A 24,474-nucleotide genomic window follows, 5' to 3' on the forward strand; every position below is an offset into this window, starting at 1 on the left:
AGAGCGGTTAGAAACACATCTTCACTGGAAAATTTCCTGAATTAAAAATTTTTAACTCCTATAAAATAAAGATGGAGTGAACAGGTGCTTTACAGAGGAATATAAAGTAATAGACTAAAATAGAATCTAGCCTTCAATATACATCTTAATGAACAACTAAGAAAACAGATCACAGAAAGTCCCATCTCTGACTAGTCATTAAGCAAGAAATACCATCCTACCTCATAAAATTAATTTGTGATACAATACAGTTAAATAATGACAATGACAACTGTGAACTGAGGATTTCACAAAAATGTCAGTCATAGCTCCCAAGACATCTGGCTCTTTTTTGTGTTAATATAAATCTGTGTTATTGTTAAGTATACTGTCTTTTTCGTCATCTAAATTTCAGAAATTGCAGCTACTTTCTGGGAAAGAAATCTTAAATATGAGTCCAACTCTGTAATAAATATAACTCATTGCTCACTTTATTGCTCTGAAAAAATGCTTTAATCAACATCTCTGCATCCCTAAATGTCCCAAAAACTCATACGCTTTCTTTGTCAAACCTGACAAGAATTATGGGCACTGCCCAGTCTTCAACATGCAGCAGGAAATAATAAGACACGTTATTGTTTTGAATTTGAAGAAATCCATTCGTCTTATCTTTTATTAAAGACCCCACTAAGATGATGACAAAGGAATTAGATTCACAGGGACAAAGATGATGGCAGAAGACAAGGAAAAAGTGCGAGATCTCAACCAAAACCTCGAAGACAAAGGGTCAGGTGGAGGTGCCCTGAGTCAGGACGCGGCTCCGGGAGAGGCGGTGGGGAGTGCGAGGGGGACCCGGGGCTCCAACCCAATGTGTGGCTTGAGAAAAGGGTGGAGCGCAGAGCTCCTGCTGACCACTCCCTGAGGATGCCCGGCCATCACCAGAGGCTAATGGTGCCTGTTTGGCTTTCATAGGAATGGAATCATACGTAACGTGTGCTTTGTGGCTGCCTTCTTTCACGCATCACATGTGTTGTATGGGACGAATTTTGTTCCTTGTTATTGTTGAAGGAATTCATTGCATGAGTCTCCCACGGTCTAATATGTTCCCATTGATGGACACTTGGATGGATTCATGTCTGGGGCTAGCAAAATAAAGTTGCTGTTTTTGCATCAAGGTTTGAGTGTGTGTGTGAGTGTGTGTGTGTGTGTGTGCGCAGGTGTGATGGGGTTTTCATATCTTTTGGGTAAGCACTTAGGAGTGGAATTGCTGCATCATTGTGTAAAGTATTTTTGTCATTTAAATAGAAAAAAATAAGAAGGATGCCTACCTCTACCATCATTATTTTAAGTAAATTTTAGATAATGCAATAGAATAAAAAATAATTGGTATATATATTAAAATTACGTACAAAATAGTATGCCCTATAATTCCATTTATAGAAACACCAGCCGCCTAAGAAAATGTCTAAGAGCCAAGATAACAATTTGTGAGGAGTATGAATAAAGAATATTTATAAAATAGTTATAGCTTTTATATGGAACAACAAAAACAAAAGGAAAGAAAATAATACTTCAGACACAATAGCAAATACATTTCCATATACTTTTTAAAGATTTATTTATTTATTTGAAAGTCTGAAAGTCAGAGTTACAGAGAGAGGAGAGGCAGAGAGAGAGAGAGAGAGAGAGAGAGAGAGAGAGGTCTTCCATCCAATGGTTCAATACCCAATTGGCTGGAACTGCCAGAGCTGCATTGACCCGAAGCCAGGAGCCAGGAGGCTCCTCCAGGTCTCCCACACAGGTGCAGGACTTGGACCATCTTCCACTGCTTTCCCAGGCCATAGCAGAGAGCTGGATGGGAAGTGGAGCAGCTGGGTCTTGAACCGGCGCTGATATGGGATGCCAGCGCTTCAGGCCAGGTCATTTACATGCTGTGCCACAGCACTGGCCCCTACATTTCTATATATTTATAAACAACTCGAAAGTATGATAATTTTATGAGGAAAATATAAAATTTTACTGAGCACTTAATGAGATAGAAATAAATGGAGATATAAAAGTTAACTTAGGAAAACATACCAATTTTAAAATGTTGGGGCCAGTGCTTTGGCATAGCGGGTAAAGCTGCTGCCTGCTGTGCCAGCATCCCATATGGGTGCCAGTTCAAGACCCAACTGCTCCACTTCTGATCCAGCTCTCTGCTATGGCCTGGGAAAGCAGTAGAAGGTGGCCCAGGTCCTTGGTCCCCTGCACCCACATGGGAGACCTGGAGGAAGCTCCTGGCTCCTGGCTTCGGATCGGCACAGCTCCGGCCGTTGCGGCCAATTGGGGAATGAACCAACGAGTGGAAGACCTCTCTCTCTTCTCTGCCTCTACTCTCTCTATGTAACTCTGACTTTCAAATAAATAAATAAATCTTTTTAAAAAATTGATCCTTCTGAAATTATTATATAAGTGGTACACCTGCAACCTGAGACCCCATTAAAACTGGATAAAATGATACGAATATTCATATAATGTAACAAATGTTTGAGTCAGAACAAACATGGAAGAGAACATCTAGGGGAAGATTTCCCTTAACAGATTCAAATGTTGTAAAAAAGCAATCAAGGGGCCGCGCTGCGGCGTAGGGGTAAAGCTGCCACCTGCAGTGCCAGCATCCCAAATGGACACCAGTTTGAGTCCCAGCTGCCCCACTCCCAAGCCAGCTCCCTGTGAATGTGCCTGGGAAAGCAGTAGAAGATGGCCCAAGTGCTTGGCCCCTGCACCCACTTGGGAGACCTGGAAGAAGCTCCTGGCTCCTGGCTTTGGATCGCTCTAGCTTCAGCTGTTGCTGTCATTTGGGGAATGAATCAGTAGATGGAAGATCTCTCTCTTTGTTTCTCCCTTTCTTTCTCTACGTAACTCTGCCTTTCAAATAAATAAATAACTCTTAAAAAAGCAATAAAGATATTAAACACAGTGTAGAAGAATATTTTCAACACACATGAAAAAAGATTAATATACCTGCTATATAAAACTGCAAATCTATGAATAAAAGGTGACCAACAATCCCCCACAAGGGACCTGAACAGGCAGCTTAAAAAGAAGAAACTTCAAGTGCTCAAAAAGCATACAAATACACACAGAGGCAAACATCAATGATAAATCATTTCCCACCCATCAGTTGGCAAACACAACTTTATTAGCAACACTCTACAGGGGAGAAGGTTCACAGAAACACACTTGCAGAAGATGCTGCCCAAGTGTCTCTCAGCAAACTGTTCTCAAATTAGAGGCAGGGCCTCAGTTTCTGCTTGTGCCATGGGGGGATGGGCACACTAGCCCCTACAGGAACGTGGCAGCGGGACCAGCAGGGGGCTAGTGGTACCTGGGGTGTTTTCAGGAATTTGTAAGATTTGCGGGAACATTTAAATCAACCTATCTGAAGATTTACAACAGCTCTGATCCATATCTTAGTCCACCAGATCTTTCCCCAAATCCTTGAGTTGATGTATAAACTTGCCTACGTGCCTGTTGGCTTATAGAATTGTTGATATCCTCTAAATAAAAGCGGAACCCAAGGCTGTCCAGAGGCCGGCATTAGAATGGATGCTCCCATGTCCTCACTTGAAAAACCACGCACACACTCATTCACTGCTCCCGTAAGCGTGAATCACTATAGCTTTCTAAAGAAAAGATCTGGCAGGACCTACCGTACTTTAACTTATGCCCACATTGGACATCCATCCCATAGAAATGGGCATCTTACACAGACAAGAGCTCCGCAAAGTTATAAATATGTCCTGTTGGAAAATTTACATTTATTTATTTCTAGTAATTGGATGGAAGGTCATAGGTTTTGTTGCTGAATAAAAATTTCTCATGTGTGAGAAGAAAATTCATAATAAGCTCAGGATGCCAACCCCAGGCTGTTAACAGTGGCTGAGTGAACAGTGGTAAGACTCCACCCAAGGATTGGCACTGTGGCATAGCGGGTAAAGCTGCCGCCTGCAGTACCAGCATCCCTTAAATGCTGGTTCGAGTCCTGGCTGCTCCACTTCTGATCCAGCTCTTGGCTATGGCCTGGGAAAGCAGTAGAGGATGGCCCAAGTCCTTGGGCCCCTGCATCCATGTGGGAGACCCGGAGGAAGCTCCTGGCACCTGGTTTCGGATTGGCACAGCTCAGGGTTGTTGTGATCCGGCACCCATATGGGGTGCCAGTGCTGCAGAGCATGGCTTTATCCACTATGCCACAGTGCTGGCCCCACCAGTCATATTTCTAATAAACAAATTGCATAGATATGCAACTCAATAAGATCTTTTAAAATGATTAGATTTTTACCCAAAGGTATATATGGAAAGAAATAGAAACATGCAAAGATGGTCAATATCATTAGTCATTAAGGCAAAAGCAAGTTAAAACCACAATGGGGTACAATGCATTCCCCTGGAGTGGCTACACTCAAAACATAAAATTCATGTTAGGAAGGTTATAGTGTTTACAGTGGGAATGTAAAATAGTCCTTTGAAAACGTTGTTAGATAATTTTTACTGCTACTTTAAAAAATTTACTTACTCATTTGAAAGACAGAGTGATGGGGAGAGATACAGAGAGGAAGAAGTCTTCCATCCACTGGTTCACTCCCCAGATGGCTGCAACAGTGGGTCAGGGCCAGACTGAAGCCTGGAGCCACGAACTCCATGAGAGTAGAAGGGATCAAGTACTTGAGCCATTGTCTACTGCTCCCTAGGCATATTAGCAGGGAGTTGGATCGGAAGATTTGCCAGGACTCAAACTAGCACTCCGGTACAGGATGCAGGTGTCTAAAGCAGTCACTTAACCCACTATACCCCAACAATGCCCCATTTTATTTTTTTGTAATATTTATTTATTTTAAATTTGAAGGGTAGGGTGACAGAGAAGAAGGGATATAGGGAACGCAGCAGGGAAAAGGGAGATTGAGATCTTCCATGGGCTAGTTTGCTCCCCAAACACCTAGTACGCTGGGCCAGGCTGAAACCAGGAGCCAAGAACTCCATCTGGATTTACTGAGTGGCTGGCTGGACTCCAAGAACTTAGCCCATCATCTGCACCTCGCAGGTGCATAAGCAGGAAGCTGGATCTGAAGCAGAGGCAGAACTTGATCCCAGCACTCCAATATGGGATGTGGACATCTCAAGTGGCTGCATCACAGCGTCTGCCCCTAGATAGTATTTTTTTAAAGAGGTAAACACAATGTTTCTGTGAGCCAGCAACTCTGCTTCTAGGTATTGACCTAGAAATGCAAGCATACGCCCACATGAAGACTTGTCTGCAAATATTCATGGCAGCGTTATTAATAATAGCCAAAAAGTAGAAATAGTCCAAGTGCTCACCAGCTGGTGGATGGCTAAATAAGACCGGTAGTCACACAGCAGAAACTACTCAGCAATAAAAAGGAACCAACTACTAATCCATGCTATAACACAGAAGAACCTTAAGTATATATATTATGCTTAATGAAAGAAACCAGATGCAAAAGACCACATAATGTTTGATTTTATTAACATGAAATTTCCAGATAAAGGAGATGCAGACAGAGGAAAATATATTAGTAGTTACCTGGGGCTGGAGGACAGGAACAGGAAATGACTAAAAACAGCCAGGAGGGAACTAGGGGTGGGTGGGTAAGGACAATGCTCTGAACTTGTGCTGTGGTGTCGGTTGCACACTCTGCAAATTCACTAATAATCATTGAATTATATACTTAAAATAGGTGAATCTTTTTTTTTTTTTTTTGGACAGGCAGAGTGGACAGTGAGAGAGAGAGACAGAAAGAAAGGTCTTCCTTTGCCGTTGGTTCACCCTCCAATGGCCGCAGCGGCTGGCGCGCTGCAGCTGGCACACCGTGCTGATCCGATGGCAGGAGCCAGGTACTTCTCCTGGTCTCCCATGGGGTGCAGGGCCCAAGCACTTGGGCCATGCTCCACTGCACTCCCGGGCCACAGCAGAGAGGTGGCCTGGAAGAGGGGCAACCGGGACAGAATCCAGCACCCCGACCGGGACTAGAACCGGGTGTGCCGGCGCCGCAAGGCAGAGGACTAGTCTAGTGAGCCACGGCGCCGGCAAAATTGGTGAATTTGACAGCACACAAATGACACCTCATTAAAGCTGGTTTTTTTTTTTTTTTTTTTTGACAGGCAGAGTGGACAGTGAGAGAAAGACAGAGAGAAAGGTCTTCCTTTGCCGTTGGTTCACCCTCCAATGGCCGCCGCGGCCGGCGCACCGCACTGATCCGATGGCAGGAGCCAGGTGCTTCTCCTGGTCTCCCATGGGGTGCAGGGCCCAAGCACTTGGGCCATCCTCCACTGCACTCCCTGGCCACAGCAGAGAGCTGGCCTGGAAGAGGGGCAACCGGGACAGAATCGGTGCCCTGACCGGGACTAGAACCCGGTGTGCCGGTGCCTCAAGGCGGAGGATTAGCCTAGTGAGCTGCGGCGCCGGCCTAAAGCTGTTTTTTAAAAACAAAGGTGGATGTGTTAACAACTGAAGAGATTCAGTTGAAGAATCAGTTGGTGAGCCATATTTTCTCTTTGGAATGCAGGCGGAAAAGATAGGGGACACGTAAAAAAATAAATATCTACTGCATAGTTGGGGGCTTCAACATTCTGCTGACAGGACATCCAGAAGGAATGAATGGAAAGAATGAGCATAAGGAAATCGAATGAAATGAAGAGTTTCCCAGAACAAAGGTAGCCCCTCACGTGTAAAAGACTCATCACGGTCCTAACATATTGGTAGCCAGACTTTAGTCCCCTCAAAGAAAAGTCAACTAGAAACTACCCAGAGACAAGAATACCTGCTCCTGCATCACAAACACTCAGAAAAACTGCATCCGAAGAGTTAAGAGAAGGAGACAGCATTGTGGTCTAGTGGGTAAAGCTGTCGCCTGCGACTTCGGCATCCCATATGGGCACCAACTTGAGTCCCAGCTGCTCCACTTCTGATCCAGCTCCCTGCTAATGGCCTGGGAAAAGCAGCAGATGGCGGCCCAAATGCTGGGGCCCCTGCTACCCATGTGGGAGACCTGGATGAAGCTCCTGTCTTAGGCCTGGCTCAGTGCTGGCTGTTGTGGCCATTTGGGGCGTGAACCTCAGATGCAAGATCTCTTTCTCACCGTCTCATCCTCACATTCTGTAGCTCTGACTCTCAAATAAATAAATCTTTATTAAAAAAAAAAAAAAACAAGAAGAGGAGGAGTTAAGAGGAGTGGTTTCGCTTTGACTTGCTGTCCCTCCCCCAGCCTGGCACAGTGATACCTGGGGAGAGTTCCCTTGGGCCTGAGATTTTTCTGGGGGAGAAAGAAGAGATATCTAGCTTCCCTGGCATTCTGGGTGTCTACTGGAAAGACTTCTGTCTTATCTCATGAGGAACAATGGGGAACCAGCAGCGGAGACCAACTGGGGCCAACAGAGAAGGGGCCCGGACTCATACCCACCAGCATGTGGTCCTGGCAGTGCCACTGCATTCAGACTCTCAGTGAGCTACGCCAAGCAGGCGGCCTTGTCTGGCCAGGTATCCTGGGCGGCAGCTCTGCCTGGCTTGGGTTCCTAGCCTTGCTCGGCTGCAGAGCCCAGCCTATTGCCCATCGGGGGCAGGGAGCCGAGCTGCAGCACAGTCTCTAACCCTCACCTAGTGAGGAGACCAAAGAGTGACGCAGTCCAGCCCCAGAGCCCAGCTTGTCACTTCCTGGACAGATGGCCAGACCAGTGCCCCTGCCTTACTGCAGAGGACGGCTCTGGTCCTGCCGACCAGGGAGCCCAACCGCGACCCCGTCCAGCCTCAGAGCCCACGTGGATAGGAACCCAAGTTAAGGGCCTCTGTGGATTGGGGGCACAGGCTGTGGCTGTACCTGACAGGGAGCTAAGACTACAGCTTTTTCTCTAAGATCAGGAGCAGAAAAAGGATGCACATTCTCACTACCATCCCTTCAATACAGTACTGGAAGTTGCAGCCAGAGCAATGAGGCAGAAGTATACAGGCATTTGAATGGGGAAGAAGGGAGTACAGTGGAGGATGGCCCAAGTGCTTGGGCCCTGCACCCCATGGGAGACCAGGATAGGTACCTGGCTCCTGCCATCGGATCAGCGAGGTGCGCCGGCCACAACGCGCCGGCCGCGGCGGCCATTGGAGGGTGAACCAACGACAAAGGAAGACCTTTCTCTCTCTGTCTCTCTCTCTCACTGTCCACTCTGCCTGTCAAAAAAAAAAAAAAAGTCATATTGTCCCTGTTTTCTGATAACAGAATCTCACGCTGGCGCCGTGGCTCAACAGGCTAATCCTCTGCCTAGTGGCGCAGGCACATCAGGTTCTAGTCCCCGTTGGGGCGCTGGATTCTGTCCTGGTTGCCCCTCTTCCAGGCCAGCTCTCTGCTGTGGCCCAGGAGTGCAGTGGAGGATGGCCCAAGTGCTTGGGCCCTGCACCCCATGGGAGACCAGGAGAAGTACCTGGCTCCTGGCTTCGGATCAGCGCTGTGCGCCAGCCACAGCGCGCCAGCTGCGGCGGCCATTGAGGGGTGAACCAACGGCAAAGGAAGTTCTTTCTCTCTGTCTCTCTCTCACTGTCCACTCTGCCTGTTAAAACAAAACAAAACAAAAAATCTCACATATAGAAAACCCTAGCAACCCCACCAAGAAACTGCTAGAATAAATAATGAATTTCAGGATACAAAATCAATGTACCAAAATCAATAGTGCTTCTAATCAGTACAGTGACCCACCTAGAAAAGAAATTAAGAAAACACTTCCACTTAAAATGGCATCAAAATAATAAAATTCTTAAGAATAAATTTGACCAAAGAAAGATTTTACTGAAAACTTTAAGATATTGAGGAAGACACAAGTAAGTGGAAAGATATGTGTTTGTAAGTTAGAATATTGTTAAAATGTTAATATTATCCAAAGTCAGAACAACTCTAATCAAAATCCCAATAGATTTTTGAATAAATATTTTAAAAGACTCTAGATTTTGTATTGAACCACAAATGACCAAAGAAATATTGAGAAAGAACAAAAAGGGTGGGGGGAGTGGGAGTTGGTTCGATGGCACAGCAGGTTAAGCCTCCGCCTACAGTCCTGGCATCCCGTATGGCCACCAGTTCAAGTCCTAGATGCTCCACTTCCAATCTGGAATCTTTGCTGATGGCCTGTGAAAGCAACAAAAGATGGCCCAAGTGCTTGGGCCCTTGCAGCTACATGGAAGACCTAGAAGAAACTCATGGTTCCTGGCTTCAGATTTGCCCAACTCCTGCTGTTGCAGCCATTTAGAAAGTGAACCAGTGGACAGAAGACCTCTCTCTCTGTCTCTCCTTCTCTGTGTAACCCTGCCTTAAAAAAAAAAAAAAAAAAAAAAAAAAAAAAAGAACAAAGCTGGAAGCATCATGCCTTGATTTTAAACTGTCTTATAAAGCTACAATAACCAAACATAATGGTATTGGCAGACACATATACCAAAAACAGAATCGACAGCCCAGAAATAAACTCTTACATACATAGTTGACAACTACTAGTTGATAACAGCACCAAGAATACACTAGGAGGAAGGGACAGTCTCTTCAATAAATGATCTGGGACCATCAGATGTCCATATGCAAAAGAATGAAACTAGAGCTTTATCTCACGCCACTCACAAAAATTAACTCCAAATGGATTAAAGACAGCGCTGTGGTGTAGCAGGTAGAGCTGTCGCCTGCAGTGCTAGCATCCCACATGGGCGCTGATTCAAATCCTAGCTGCTCCACTTCTGATCCAGCTCTCTGCTATGCCTGGGAAAGTAGTAGAGGATGGCCCACGTCCTTGGGCCCCTGCACCCGTGTGGGAGACCTGGAAGAAGCTCTTGGCTTCAGATTGGTGCAGCTCCAGCTGTTGCGGCCATCTTGGGAGTGAACCAGCAGATGGAAGACCTCTCTCTCTCTCTCTCTCTCTCTCTCTCTGCCTCTGCCTCTCTGTAACTCTGCCTTTCAAGTAAATAAATAAATATTTAAAAAATGAAGAAACAAATGTAAGACCTGAAAGCATAAAACTCCTAGTAGAAAACTTAGGAGGAAATTTCCTTGATATTCTTCTTGACAATGATCTTTTGGATATGTCACTAAAAGCACAAGTCAAAAAACCAAAAATAAACACATAGGAACTATATCAAATTAAAAAAACAACTCTTGCACAGTCATGGAAACAATTGACATAGTGAAGACACACCACCCATAGAATGGGAGAAAAATGTTTATAAATAAATCATCTAATAAATGGTTAATATCCAAAACATATTCACATAAAGCCCTTTTATAACTCAATGGCAAGAAACAAAATAAGTGTTTTTTAAAATTGGCAAAGAAAGGCGCCTGTGGTGCTAGTACTCCAGGTTCTAGTCCCGGATTCTGTCCCGGTTGCTCCTCTTCCAGGCCAGCTCTCTGCTGTGGCCAGGGAGTGCAGTGGAGGATGGCCCAGGTGCTTGGGCCCTGCACCCCACGGGAGACCAGGAGAAGCACCTGGCTCCTGGCTTCGGATCAGTGCGGTGCGCCGGCCACAGTGGCCACTGGGGGGTGAACAAACGGAGGACCTTTCTCTCTGACCCTCTCTCTTTCACTGTCTAAATGCCTGTCAAAAAAAAAAAAAGTAAAATTGGCAAAGAAACTGAATAGACATTTTTAAAAAAACATACAAATGGCCAACAGTTGCATGAAAAGGTGCTCAACATCACTTATGAGGGAAGTGCACACCAAAATCACAACAGCTTACACCTGTGAGTATGGCTGTCATAATAACAATAATACTAACAATGATAAGCAGAACTAGCAAGGTTGTGGACAAAAGGCAGCACTTCCACACTATTGGTGGGAATGTAACTGGGTACAGTCATCATGGAAAATAGCATGGAAGTTCCTCAAAACACTGCCAATAAAACTACCGTGCGATTTGGCGACCCCACACTGGCTACGCATCTGAAGGAGGCAAAATCAGCAGCTTGAAAAGTCCTCTGCATTCCCATGTTCACTGCAGCCGTGTTCACAATGGTGACAACATAGAAACAACCTGGGCAAAGACAATGCACACACACACACACACACACACAGGACTGTTACTCAGCCATGAAGGAGGAAATGCTGCCATTTGGAACAAGGGAGGTAAAGCTTGAGGGTATTATGCTGGGTGAAATAACTAGGACTTTCTTTCTTTGACAGATAGAGTTAGACAGTGAGGGAGAGAGAGACAGAGAGAAAGGTCTTCCTTCCGTTGGTTCACCCCCCAAATGGCTGCTATGGCTGGAGCTATGCCAATCCGAAGCCAGGAGCCAGGTGCTTCCTCCTGGTCCACCATGCGGGTGCAGGGCCCAAGCACTTGGGCCATCCTCCACTGCCTTCCCGGGCCACAGCAGAGAGCTGGACTGGAAGAGGAGCAACCAGGACTAGAACCTGGTGCCCATATGGGATGCCGGCGCCGCAGGCGGAGGATTAGCCTAGTGAGCCACTGCGCCGGCCTCCCTGCTCTCACTTCTTGTTGGTAGAGGAGTGGAATGGTGGCTACTGGAGCTGTGGGAGGGAGGAAGTGGGGAGAAGTTGGTCAAAGGCAGCAAACTTCCAGTTATGAGAAGAATGTGTTTTGGAGATCATTCCCACATCACATGGTGGCTGTAGGTAACGGTACTTTATTATATACCTGAAACCTGCTACAAGAAGAATCTCACCAGACACTGAAAACAGCAACTGTCTTCCTGATCAGTGACAACTAACCAAGCACCTAAGATGAAACCTGGTGAAGTGAAAGGGATACTATGAGAAACAGTGACTTGATCAGCCCTTGTCCTGACTGTTGATGTACAATTTAATACTTTATCCCTTTTAGTATTTTTTTTTGTTCTAGTTAATACTATTGATTGAACTCTGTAATTAACACACAATTATTCTTAGGTGTTTAAATTTAACTGAAAAGTGATCCCTGTTAAATATAAGAGAGGGAGGAGATGTACAATTTGGGACATGCTCAAGCTGACTTGCCCCAAATGGTGGAGTTAGAAATGTGCCAGAGGATTCCAATTTAATCCCATCAAGGTGGCATGTACCAATGCCATCTCACTAGTCCAAGTGATTAATTTCAGTTCACAATTGATCACACTGATAGGTCTAAGAGTCAAAGGAATCACATAAACAAGACTAGTGTCTGCTAATATTAACTGATAGAATAAAAAAGGGAGAGAACGATCCAACATGGGAAGTGGGATACACAGCAGACTCATAGAATGGCAGATGCCCTAAACAGCACTCTGGCCTCAGAATCAGCCCTTAAGTCATTCAAATATGGCTGAAGAGCCCATGAGAGTATTTTAGGCATGGAAAGCCAAGACACTCTGGCAAAAAAGAAAAAAGAGGACCTAAATGAAAGATCTCTGCGAGTGAGATCCTAGTAGAAAGAACGGGGCCATCAAAGAAAGAGGTACCTTTCTCTGAAGGGAGGAGAGAACTTCCACTTTGACTATGACCCTGTTGGAATAAGATCAAAGTCAGCGAACTCAAAAGGCTTCCATAGCCTTGGCAACTCATGACTAGAGCCTAGGGAGATTACTTACACCATAAACAAGAGTGTCAAATTGTTAAGTCAACAACAGGAGTCACTGTATACTTACTCCTCATGTAGGATCTCTGTCCTTAATGTGTTGGCCAGTGTGAATTAATGCTATAACTAGTACTGAAACAGTATTTTACACTTTATGTTCTGTGTGGGTGCAAACTGATGAAGTCTTTACTTAATACATACTAAATTAACCTTCTATATATAAAGATAATTGAAAATGAATCTTGATATGAATGGAATGAGAGACGGAGTGGGAGATGGGAGGGGTGTGGGTGGGAGGGAAGTTTTGGGGGGAAAAAGCCATTGTAATCCATACACTGTACTTTGGAAATTTATATTTACTAAATAAAAGTTTAAAAAAAAAAAGCAACTGTATGAGGTGCTGAATGTTGATGAACTTGATTGTGCTAATCAACTCACAACACGTGAGAATGTATTCATATACATATGGCATATACACATATCATATGTTGTACATTGTAGATTTATACAGTTTTGCCAAATATACCTCAAAGCAGCTGAAAAAAAGAGGAAAAAGGAAAAATGTAACCACAATCATATTTCAACATTTGTCCAGTCTGTTATTCAAGCCATTTCTCCCATATCCTGTGTCCCTTAAGTACTGCATTCATCCTACATATTAAATGATTTTTTGTATGCATGACAAAATTATTATTAAATTTCAGATACATTTCTAACCGTAAAATTATATCCTGCACCCCAATTTTAATGTCATATGCATTTTTGAAAGCCTGTAAAGCACAAAGAATGAATTTTTTAAAAATCATCGCTAGATACACCACAGTGAAAATCCAGAACACCAAGGGTAAAAGGCAAATCCTGAAGATTTCAGAAAATAAGAACACTCTGCCTCCAAAGGCAGGAGAGCCTGCCTGAAGTCGGGGGAAGACAATGCAGAGCAACGTCCGAATCTGGTTTTGAACCTCAAACGTATTCAAATACTCAAGTAGGAGAGTGAAGTAAAGATATTTATAGACTATAAGGACTCCAAAACTTTACAGAGGGGATAGGATAAGGGATAAGAGAAGTGAAACCAAGTTCTAGTTTTTAATTTAGGAAAAGTTACCAAATAATTTCAGAGAAAATAATAATCTTTTGACAGTTTACTAAAAATTAAATTTTAATTAAAAATGCATTGTGAAAAATACAAATGAAATGAAATGCAACCATTCCAAAGACAGAAATGAACAGAGGTGGGAGAAAAATAGAAAATACAGGAAAACTTAAGTAAAAAATAACATCTCCAGAGCAAATATAGTATAGTAATCAGATAAGTGTTAGTGGAATACATTGATTTATAAAATAAGGACGTACTCAATTGTGTGGAAAGCACAATTCAGCTTTGTTCTATTTATAAGGGACTCAAAAAATAAAAGGACTTGGAGCAGGCGACTGGCCCGATGGTTAAGATGCGGATTAAGTCGCTTGAGCCCCGCCCCGCAGTGCGTGCTCTGATGCCCACCTCCTGGGAGGCAGCAAGTGACGGCTCCATAGCTGGCTTCCTGTCACCCACGGAGGAGCCCTCAGTCCCCAGCCTGAGTCCTGCAGCCTCTGCCATGCAGCCATCGTGAAGCAGCAGATCAGAATCTCTCTCTCATAAAGAGAAACTGAAACAGTAAATGAGTAAAAAAATAAATAAATAAAACCAGTTCAACAAGATTGAAAATAAGAGGATTAGAAGAAATATATGAGGCAGATGCAAAGCAAAAAAACTCTGTAGCAAAGGTAACACCAGGAACAAACAGAACTTAGGCTGGAAAGTACTACAGACAGCGCAGAGGGTCTCACTCTGTTAGAAGTCAGGATTACTTTGGAATGCTGAAGGGAAAATCAGACAGGAAGTGAAGGAATTCATAATTGTCATATAAAACATTAACATGCCTCTATTAGAAACTGGCAAATCCGGTAAGCCAAAATTAAAACAAATACAAGACTTGAGGAGCTTGGCACTGTGGCTCAGCGAGTTAAGCCACACCCTGCAGTGCTGGCCAAGAGGGGAAAAAGTGTTACATCATGCAACACACACATAAAAGAGTGAGTGCCCAATATTGATTGAGCACTCAAAAATATTTCTAAGTGTGTTGCAACAAACTGGAACCTTGGAACCTCAGCTCGTCATACCTAAGTCCAGAGTGCCCATTTTAAAAATTCAGGTCTTTTTTTAAAAAAAAAAAAAAGAAGATTTATTCATTCATTTGAAACGCAGGGTTACAGACTGAGAGAGACAGAGAGAGAGATCTTCCATCTGCTGGTTCACTCCCCAGATGGCCACAATAGCCAAGGCTGGAACAGGCCAAAGCCTGGAGCCAGGAGCTCCATCTGGGTCTCCCATGTGGGTGACAGGGACCCAACTACTTGAGCCCCCACCACTCTCTCCCAGGGTGTGCATTGGAAGGAAGCTGACATTAGGAGTGGAGCTGGGACTCAAAACCCTTACACTCTGATATGGGATGCAGGCATCACCAACTCTGTGAAAGGTCCGCTCCCCACAATGGAAATCTTAGTGCCCACATCTTCCATGCACAATGAGATAGGATCAGAGTAGACCAAAGACAAGGAAAACTTCCCGTAATCCAACTGCTGAGAAATTTTAAAAGTTCTTTCCAGACACTTCCCAGGTTAAAGGCCAAATCAAAACAGTTAATTTCAAATGGTTAGGACATAAACTGCAATGCAAATAACTGCATTTGGAGCTGACCCCGTGGCATGGACACTAGCATCCCATATGGGCACCAGTGCATGTCCCAGTGGCTCCACTTCTGATCCAGCTCCCTGCTAATGGCTTGAGAAGGGATCAGATGATGGCCCAGGTGCTTAGGCCCCGGGATCCACATGGGAGACCCAGAAGAAGTTCCTTGCTCTTGGTTTCAACGTGGCCCAGCCCTGGCCATTGCAGCCATTTTGGGAGTGATCCAGAGGTTGTAAGCTCACTCTGTCTCTCTCACTCTGTCTTTCAAATAAATAAATAGATCTTTAAAGAAATAAAGTACTGGGCATAAAACTCCCAGAGGTGAACATTTGTAGCCTAAAATGCTTTAGGAAACAAGAAACACTGACAAGCAAATCAAAGCTTTAAACCAAGGCATTAGAAAAAGGAAAAAAAGCAATCCTCCCAACAAGGCCAAAGTAATGAATTAGGAACAAAAATATAGAGAGAGGAATCTAATAAACGAAAAACAAGATTTAATTAAATCACAAATCAAAAATGGTAGTGGATCAATAAAACCAAAAGATAGTTCATTGAAAAGACCAACAAAATAGAAAGCTTGACCAAAAGAACAAAAGAAAAACAATAGTAGGAATTAGAAAAAAGCCTTCAAAACAGGAAAAGATTAAAACTTCATAAAAGAAATTTTTATACAACCTTCTACCAGTAAATACGACAATCTAGAAAAAAAAAGTTACTTTTTCAGAAATATAAGTGATCGAAACTGGCTTGACAGTTCGAGTCCCAGCTGCTCCACTTCCCATCCAGCTCCTGCTGATGCGTCTGGGAAAGCAGTGGAGGATGGCCCAAGCGCCTGGGCCCCTGCACCCACGTGGGAGACCTGGGTTGAACCCCTGGCTCTTGTCTTTGTCCTGGCCGGGACCTGTCCTCTGAGGACATCCGGGGGAGTGAACCAGTGGGTGCGAGGTCCTCTGTCTCTACCTTCCAAATAAGAAAATGAAAATTTAAGAAATGGCTAAGCCGGCGCCGCGGCTCACTAGGCTAATCCTCGGCCTTGCGGCGCCGGCACACCGGGTTCTGTCCCGGTTGCCCCTCTTCCAGGCCAGCTCTCTGCTGTGGCCAGGGAGTGCAGTGGAGGATGGCCCAAGTCCTTGGGCCCTGCACCCCATGGGAGACCAGGATAAGTACCTGGCTCCTGCCATCGGATCAGCGCGGTGCGCTGGCCGCAGCGGCCATTGGAGGGTGAACCAACGACAAAGGAAGACCTTTCTCTCTGTCTCTCTCTCTCACTGTCCACTCTGCCTGTCAAAAAAATAAATAAATAAATAAAAAGGAAAAAAATGGCTAAAATGGTAAGTTGTATGCTATTTATATTTTACTACAATTGAAAAAATTTGTGGGGGTGGGGAGAGGAAGTCAGGCAGCAGCGGCCGCCCGGGGGCACTGCTGTCCCTGGACACAGATGGGGACCCGGCCAGCAGGAGGTCCTGCGGGGTGGGGGAACTGGCCATACCAGGAAGTCGGAGCCGGGCGTCACGCCTGGGTGGCCACTGCTCCTCCCTGGCCTGATGCAGACCTGGCCGGCTAGCTTCCCTCAGTGCCCCGATCGGGAGTCCTGACCGCAGGGCCGGCCGGGGACACGATCGGGGGCCCGCTGCTGTGCCCCCACCGGCAAACCTCAGCGGCGCACAGAGCCCCCGCCAGGCCACGCCAGCCGTTTATTGGCTTGTTTGAAAAACAATGTATTTCACGGTACACGAAGTCGGGTCACAAGTGACCGGACAACAGCTGGCACGTGTTGCGCCCCCTCCCCCGCCCCCCGCGCGTTCCGCAGCTGCTGGTCCCCCCGCTAAAAGCCCAGGAGTCGGGTCTCGCTCGACCCCGCCCTCGGCCACACCCCTGCAGCTGGCCCCAGGCGCCTGTCCGAATGCAGGCTCCGGCCTGTCCACGCAGCCGCGGTCCATGCCCACATGCGCCAGGGCCTGGTGCCCTCTCCAAGCCTGGCCGGCGAGGGCTGAGGGCTGAGACATTGGAGTCCAAGGGGCGGGCGGGGGCCTGGGGCGATGGCGGGGGGTGGGGGCACAGAGCACTTGACTGGTCGGCCACGAGGTGGACGCCCCGAGGCAGGCGGGGACCTGTCACCCCGGGGACACGTGGGACTTTGCATGTGCCACATGGGACTGTCAGCAGTGGCGCAGCAGGTCGCGGGACTGCTGGAGGAACACTTCCCTGAAAACGCCTCTCACGGGACTGGGCGCGCGGGGTGGGGGCGACCTGGACTCCCCCCGCCACTACCACCAGGGAGCCCCCGGGGCTGAGCCGGGGGCTGTGCCGGGGAGCCAGGGCCCTGCTCCTGGCCTTTCGAGGCCCCAGGCTCGGCCCTGCCCAGTCCCACACCGGGCCTGGGCCAGGGGCGGGGGGCGAGGCCGCAGGACTCCCCGCCCCCACAGGGCCCGTTCCTGTCTTCCAAGGGTGGACGGACGGACTGCCCTGGCCGCGGGCTCCCTTGTTGTTGTTTTTTTTTTTTTTGACAGGCAGAGTGGACAGTGAGAGAGAGAGACAGAGAGAAAGGTCTTCCTTTTGCCGTTGGTTCACCCTCCAATGGCTGCCGTGGCTGGCGCACCGCGCTGATCCGATGGCAGGAGCCAGGAGCCAGGTGCTTCTCCTGGTCTCCCATGGGGTGCAGGGCCCAAGCACTTGGGCCATCCTCCACTGCACTCCCTGGCCACAGCAGAGAGCTGGCCTGGAAGAGGGGCAACCGGGACAGAATCCGGCGCCCCGACCGGGACTAGAACCCGGTGTGCCGGCGCCGCTAGGCGGAGGATTAGCCTAGTGAGCCGCAGCGCCGGCCGCGGGCTCCCTGTACCATCAATGCTCCTGCCAGCCGGGAAGAAGTGCGCCCGGCCTCCAGGCGTCCACTCCTGCAGGACCGACCCCGCCACTCGGAGCACAGAGCTCTGGCTGCTCCCAAGACACTTCTGTTTAGGGCCAAGAAGAGGCCGCCGACGCCCGCAGGAAGAAAACAAAAACCTTAGTTCTACGCTCAAGCAAAAACAATCAAATATAATAAATTTATGAAGGCCCCCCCCCAAAGAAACTGGCTTGAGTCAGCATAAAAACTAAATAACACTAAAAGTAATAGAAGAAATGTAGAATTCCAGCCCCCCACCCCACCCCGCCTCCCACCATCGGTTTCAAAGAATTTCATGGGCGGTTTCCAGGAATCCTTCAAGGAACAGAAAATGTACCAAATAAGCCATTCTAATATAGCTTTTAAAAATTCAAATCACTCGCTATGGGCTGAGTAACTACAAAACTCATGCAGATGTTTAAACTCAGATGTCCTATCATTAATGATCATTGATTTAAGAGTGGAGACTGTTTAGTTGGTTGGTTGTTTTTCATTTAATTCTTAATTCCATGAGAAATTTATTTTTGCATGTGAAATGAGATGCAAAAGTACTTTTTTCAAAAAAATAAAACAAGCATTTATGCAATAGTGTTAACATGCTAGTTTATTCTTTATTGTTTTGAAATAGCATGAAATAACCTGCAGCCAGCAGGTGGGGCCAGTGGGAGGTCTTTGGGTCGCTGGGGTGGGCCCCCAGAGGGTGCTCTTGAGAGAGTTCAGTTCCGCCTCGCTGCTCTCCCTGGTCCCCCAGCTTCCTGGCTCACCAAGCAATCACATGTGACCACTTCCCCCCAGACACCAGACTAGGGGCCCCTGCTCGAAACGGTAGCATCCAAACTGTAAGCTGTGGCCAAACTCTTTCGCGAGAAGCTCCCCTAGAGCATTTTGGGTAAAGTAATGACAAGTGGACTCGCACAACCCCAAATCATTTCTTGAGGTTACTACAGTTCTTGCGTCAAAGCCAGACAAATACAAACCAAGAAACGCAAATCATAGCTCAGTTTCTTATAAACACATAAACACCTCACAAGAAACTATTAGTAAATACCAACCAACAGTGGGTGCCAGTAGTGGGACAAGTGCAAGTAGAAATTATCTCAGGAATTTTAGGACACATCGCATTAGAAGCGTCTGTCAGGCCGGCGCCGCGGCTCACTAGGCTAATCCTCCGCCTTGCGGCGCCGGCACACCGGGTTCTAGTCCCGGTCGGAGTGCCGGATTCTGTCCCGGTTGCCCCTCTTCCAGGCCAGCTCTCTGCTGTGGCCAGGGAGTGCAGTGGAGGATGGCCCAGGTGCTTGGGCCCTGCACCCCATGGGAGACCAGGAGAAGTACCTGGCTCCTGCCATCGGATCGGCGTGGCTGGCTGCAGCGCGCTGGCTGCGGCAGCCATTGGAGGGTGAACCAACGGCAAAAGGAAGACCTTTCTCTCTGTCTCTCTCTCTCACTGTCCACTCTGCCTGTCAAAAAATTAAAAAAAAAAAAAAAAAGAAGCGTCCGTCTACACTTTTGGGTAGATTGAAGAGACCTGCGTTTATCCGTGTTCCTGCTGAAGTCCCACCAACTCTCCTGGACGAGAGTCAAATAGCAGCAAAACAGCAAGGACAGGAAACAGGAGCTGAGTGAACATCACGTCAACGAGGCCCCTGATGTCACACAGTGAGGGCACACAAGGCCTAGTGCTGTGCTGAGGGGATGCTGGCAAGAAGCAGGCCAATCCACATTTCTGAATCCTGGAAGGGACTGGGAATTGGAAGCTTCGGAAAATGAGCTGAGAGGCAGAAAAGTCAAAATAGAGCGCGTGGAATCTCATCAGCCGGCCAGGGATGGTTGAGAGCAAGAAAGAGGAACGCATGCACTGCACACAGCAGGCTCCCACACGGGCGAGAGGCTCTGCTTTGGAGGCCGTCCATGGAGGCCTAATGGACTCAGAAGTGGTCAGATCAGGAGGATGCGCGGGCCCAGGAAGGCTGCCCCGAGAAAATAAAGTGCAATTGTGTTCCATTGTACCGGGGAGAACCTTACAGTTCTGTAGAGAGTTCGGGAGGAATTGGTAAGGGGAATACCTAAAATCCAAGTTAATTCATAACAAGGCAATAGTTATTTATGGGGCAGGGAAGTTCACATAGGAAAGAAAACAGAATCATAATACATTGTACAGTTTAGCTACAAGCAACGTCAAGTGTGAGAACACCATGGGATTCCTTAACAGCTTTACTACAGAACTTTAAAGAATGCTTGAGTAAATGGAGAGATATTCTAGATTTTAGTTGAGGTCATTTGGAGACCTTTTTTTTAACTGTGAATCCCATCCTAAACTGACCTATTCATTCAGCGTTTCTCAATTGAATCCCAAATAAACAGGCTGCAGAACATTACTATTTGGTTCTAATTGTATTTAAATGAGAAAACAGACCAGAAGAGCCAAGAATGCTTCAAAAACTGGAATCAAAAAGGGCTTTGCCCCATAAAATCATGGTAACAAAAATTTCAGTATTGAAACATGAATAAAAATAGAACAGTGGATCAGGACAGGAATCATCTACACAGATGCATACATATGGGAGTACTTCATAAAGGTTGTGGAAAATGGAATTAAAGGCTAAGTTTATTACAGTATAAAAATTTTTTGAAACACACACTTTTTCCATAATATGTATTTTCCATGAACTTTTTTTAAAAAAGATTTATTTATTTATTTGAAAGTCAGAATTACAGGGGGAGAGAGATCTTCCATCTGCTGGTTCACTCCCCAGATGGCCAGGGCTGAGCCAGGCTGAAGCCAGGGCTCACCTGGGTCCCCCACATGGGTGGCAGGGACCCAAACACTTGGGTCATATTCCACTGCTTTTCCCAGAGAGCTGGAATAGAAGTGGAACAACTGGTACTCTAACCGGTGCCCATATGGGTTGGCAACGGCTCAACCCAGCTGTGCCACATTTCCAGCCCCCTTTTCAAAGAGTCCTTGTAAGATTATTTATTATACAAAATTAATGTTATTTCAAAGAGATAAAGAATAAACTAGCATGTTAACACTATTGCATAAATGCTTGTTTTTTTTTTGAAAAAAGTACTTTTGCATCTCATTTCACATGCAAAAATAAATTTCTCATGGAATTAAGAATTAAATGTAAAACAACCAACCAACGAAACAGACTACAAAATTCTTTCTCTTTCCTTTCTTCTTTCCTTTTTATCTCTCTTTGTACTGGCCACTTCTTATTTAATGAGGATTTTAACCTTTGGCTTACCAGAAGTGCTGAAAAATTTTATGATTTCAATATCCACTGAGAAATCCACTAAATTCCCAGATCTTTTATTGTATTGACTTATTGATCTCTAATATCCTGTCTTTGGCTCCATTTCTGCAACTCTTTTTCATGGCCATATCGTAGATTTCAGCATCTTCCCAATTTGCATATATTCCAAGTCTCAATTTCAAATAGGACCACCACCTTATACATCCAGGCCATGTCCTCTAGTACCTGAAGCACTGACAAATTTTTAACTCTTTTGGGACCTCCAATTCTACTGTCTTTTTTTTTTTTTAGATTTATTTATTTATTTGAAAGGCAGAGTTACAGAGAGGCAGAGGCAGAGAGAGAGAAAGATCTTTCATCCATTGGTTCACTCCCTAGATGGCCACAATGGCCAGAGCTGATCTGAAGCCAGGAGCCTCCTCCAGGTCTCCACACAGGTACAGGGGCCAAGGACTTGGGCCATCCTCCACTGCTTTCCCAGGCCACAGCAGAGAGCCGGATCGGAAGTGGAGCAGCCAGGACTGGAACCAGCACCCCAATGGGATGCTGGCACTGCAGGCAGTGGCTTTACCTGCTACGCCGCAGCGCTGGTCCCTCCACTTTTTATTGTCCAGAACTACTTCCATGTTCTCATTCTTTTCAAACCCCGCTAACGCTGCTGTCCACTATTGGCATCAGTGTTCTTAGCCTTGACTGCACGTTAGGGTCACCTGACGCTGCACTTGAGCATGGGGTCAGTAATTCAAAACTCCTCGTTGTGCAAATTCTAGAACTGCTGTAAAAATCTGCCCCTTGTACCCACCCTCAGATTCCTCGTTCCCGCCTCCTTCCACAGAATTCATCTACTGAATTGACGTCCCTGGACAAAGCCATCGTGGCCTCTCTCTCTCCTCATTGCACTCAAGCTCACTGGAGAAGATCACAGCCACGCTAACTACCCTCTCTTCAGCGTTGTGGTCGTTAGACAGAAACGGACCACCAATGCTCTCTAGTGACCAGCATCCTGCTCTTCATTTTATTGATTCCTTCACCAAATGACTTTTGAAGCTTCTCCATCCTCAAACCCCAAACGCTGTTTCCCTCACTCCATTCCTCTCCCGCTCAGCTAAGAACAGAGAAACAACCAGAAGAGTGTTAACAGCATCTGCCCACAGGGAAATACACGAGCCTACCTCATCCCTGCCAACCATGCTTCCTTCCTGTTACAACGCACGCCACGACCCACTTCCAGCCAAAGGCCACCTACCCACCTGAGCACTGCCGCCCCCACCCTCTGCCCTACTCAGGTGCAATCAGCCCAAAATCATTCCCTTTCACGCCAATCCCTTTTCCTTCTCTGTCGGAATATTCTAATAGATACACAAGCCCACTTTAATCTTACCCATTTAAATTCTCCCTGTACCCCATTACCTTTGGCAACTGTGTCCTGTGTTTCCCACATCCCTATCCTTTACTCCCTTGAATCCACTCAAGTTCTCACCTGTCAGTTATCCACTGAACCCTCTGAGTTTACATCTTCAGGCATCTCCACTGTGCCAGACGCAAAGCCCAGTTCTTGGTGCCTGTCCTACTCCACCCCTCAGCACTGACATCACCATTCCCATTCTTTCTTCCTGAGACGCTTTGTGCATTTTGGTGTGGGAGTTGAGATGCTACTGGGGCCTATCAGAGTATCAGGGTTTGAGTCGCAGCTCTGCTACTGAGTCCAGCTTCCTGCCAATGCAGAATACAGGATGCCGAAGGTGACAGCTGAAGTACTTGGGTCCTTGCCACCCATGCGGGAGACCCGGATAGAGTGCCAGGCTTTGGGCTTTGGCCTGGCCTAGCCCCTGCTGTTGTGGGCTTTTGGGGAGTAAACCAGTGCACGTGTGTTTCTGTCTGTCTCTATCTCTTTGTTCCTGTGTCTCTGCTTTCAAATAAGTAAAGTAAAAATAAAACCAAAAAAGGAAACTGTCAAGTTTAGAACCTTGTGTAAGAAGACCCAGGAAGGAGGTCTGAGAGAGAGAGAGGGAGAGAGAGCAGGAGTCAACTTTGTAGAAAATGAACAGGCATGCCAAAGCTATACTTCACAGCACCAAACCAAGAGAAAACAGAGACAAGGAAGTTCCATACACAAATGACCCAGAGACTGCAGTTAGCATATAGAAACAGTGGCTGCAACACTCAGGAAAATGGATGGAAAGATGGGGAAAGTAAAGGTTGGAAAATTCCACCGAAGAACTGGAGTCTACCAGCAAATAATCAAATGGACATGTTGGACAATAAAAACGCAATTTCCTGAACCAAACTCGATGGAAGTGCTGAGCAGAAGAGGGGATGCAGGGAAGATACCAAGTTACTGGTGAGTCGAGAGAGCCAGGAATCAGAAACGGGGCTTTCGTGGGGCACTCAGCAGCCTGAGGAAGTCTAGTCTCATGCGTAGTGAGGGGCCAAGGTCAGGTTCCTCATCTTGACAACTGCACCACAGCAAAATGAGTCTGGGGACAGAGTAGTTAGCTCCCCCTGTATTCGTTTTGCATATTTTCTGTAAATATAAAATTATTCCCAAAGAAAAAACTTATTTAGAAAAATCTTTGTGAGAAACAACAAAAGAGAAGGCTGTGGGGCTGGCACTGTGGCATAGTGGGTAAGGCTGCTGCCTGCAGTGTCAGCATCCCATGTGGTTGCCAGTTCGAGTCCTGGCTGCCCCACTTCCGATCCAGCTCTCTGCCGTGGCCTGGGAAAGCAGTAGAAGATGGCCCAAGTCCTTGGGCCCCCTGCACCCATATGGGAGACCCGGAAGAAGCTCCTGGCTCCTGGCTTCAGATCAGCGCAGCTCCGGCTGTTGCGGCCAACTGGGGAGTGAACCAGTGGATAGAAGACCTCTCTCTCTCTCTGCCTCTCCTCTCTCTGTGTAACTCTGACTTTCAAATAAATAAAGAAATAAATCTTAAAAAAAAAAAAAAAGACGACGAAGGCTGTGCATTGCACACTGAAAGTACTGGGCACCAGCTGTCAAGCTTCTGTCCTCTGAGAAAAGCTTTTTCTGTTCAGAGAAAACCCACGGCAGG

The 24,474-nt window shown here is 46.4% G+C and overlaps 1 protein-coding gene across 1 annotated transcript in view; it reads right to left on the reverse strand.

Annotated features, from left to right (window-relative positions):
- The window catches only part of SP100 (SP100 nuclear antigen), a 99,209-nt gene that overhangs the window by 69,677 nt on the left and 5,058 nt on the right, over positions 1-24,474 (reverse strand). The window lies entirely within an intron of this gene.

Source organism: Oryctolagus cuniculus, chromosome 3, assembly GCF_964237555.1.
Source record: "Oryctolagus cuniculus chromosome 3, mOryCun1.1, whole genome shotgun sequence".
In the NCBI taxonomy this organism is placed as follows: Eukaryota; Metazoa; Chordata; class Mammalia; order Lagomorpha; family Leporidae; genus Oryctolagus; species Oryctolagus cuniculus.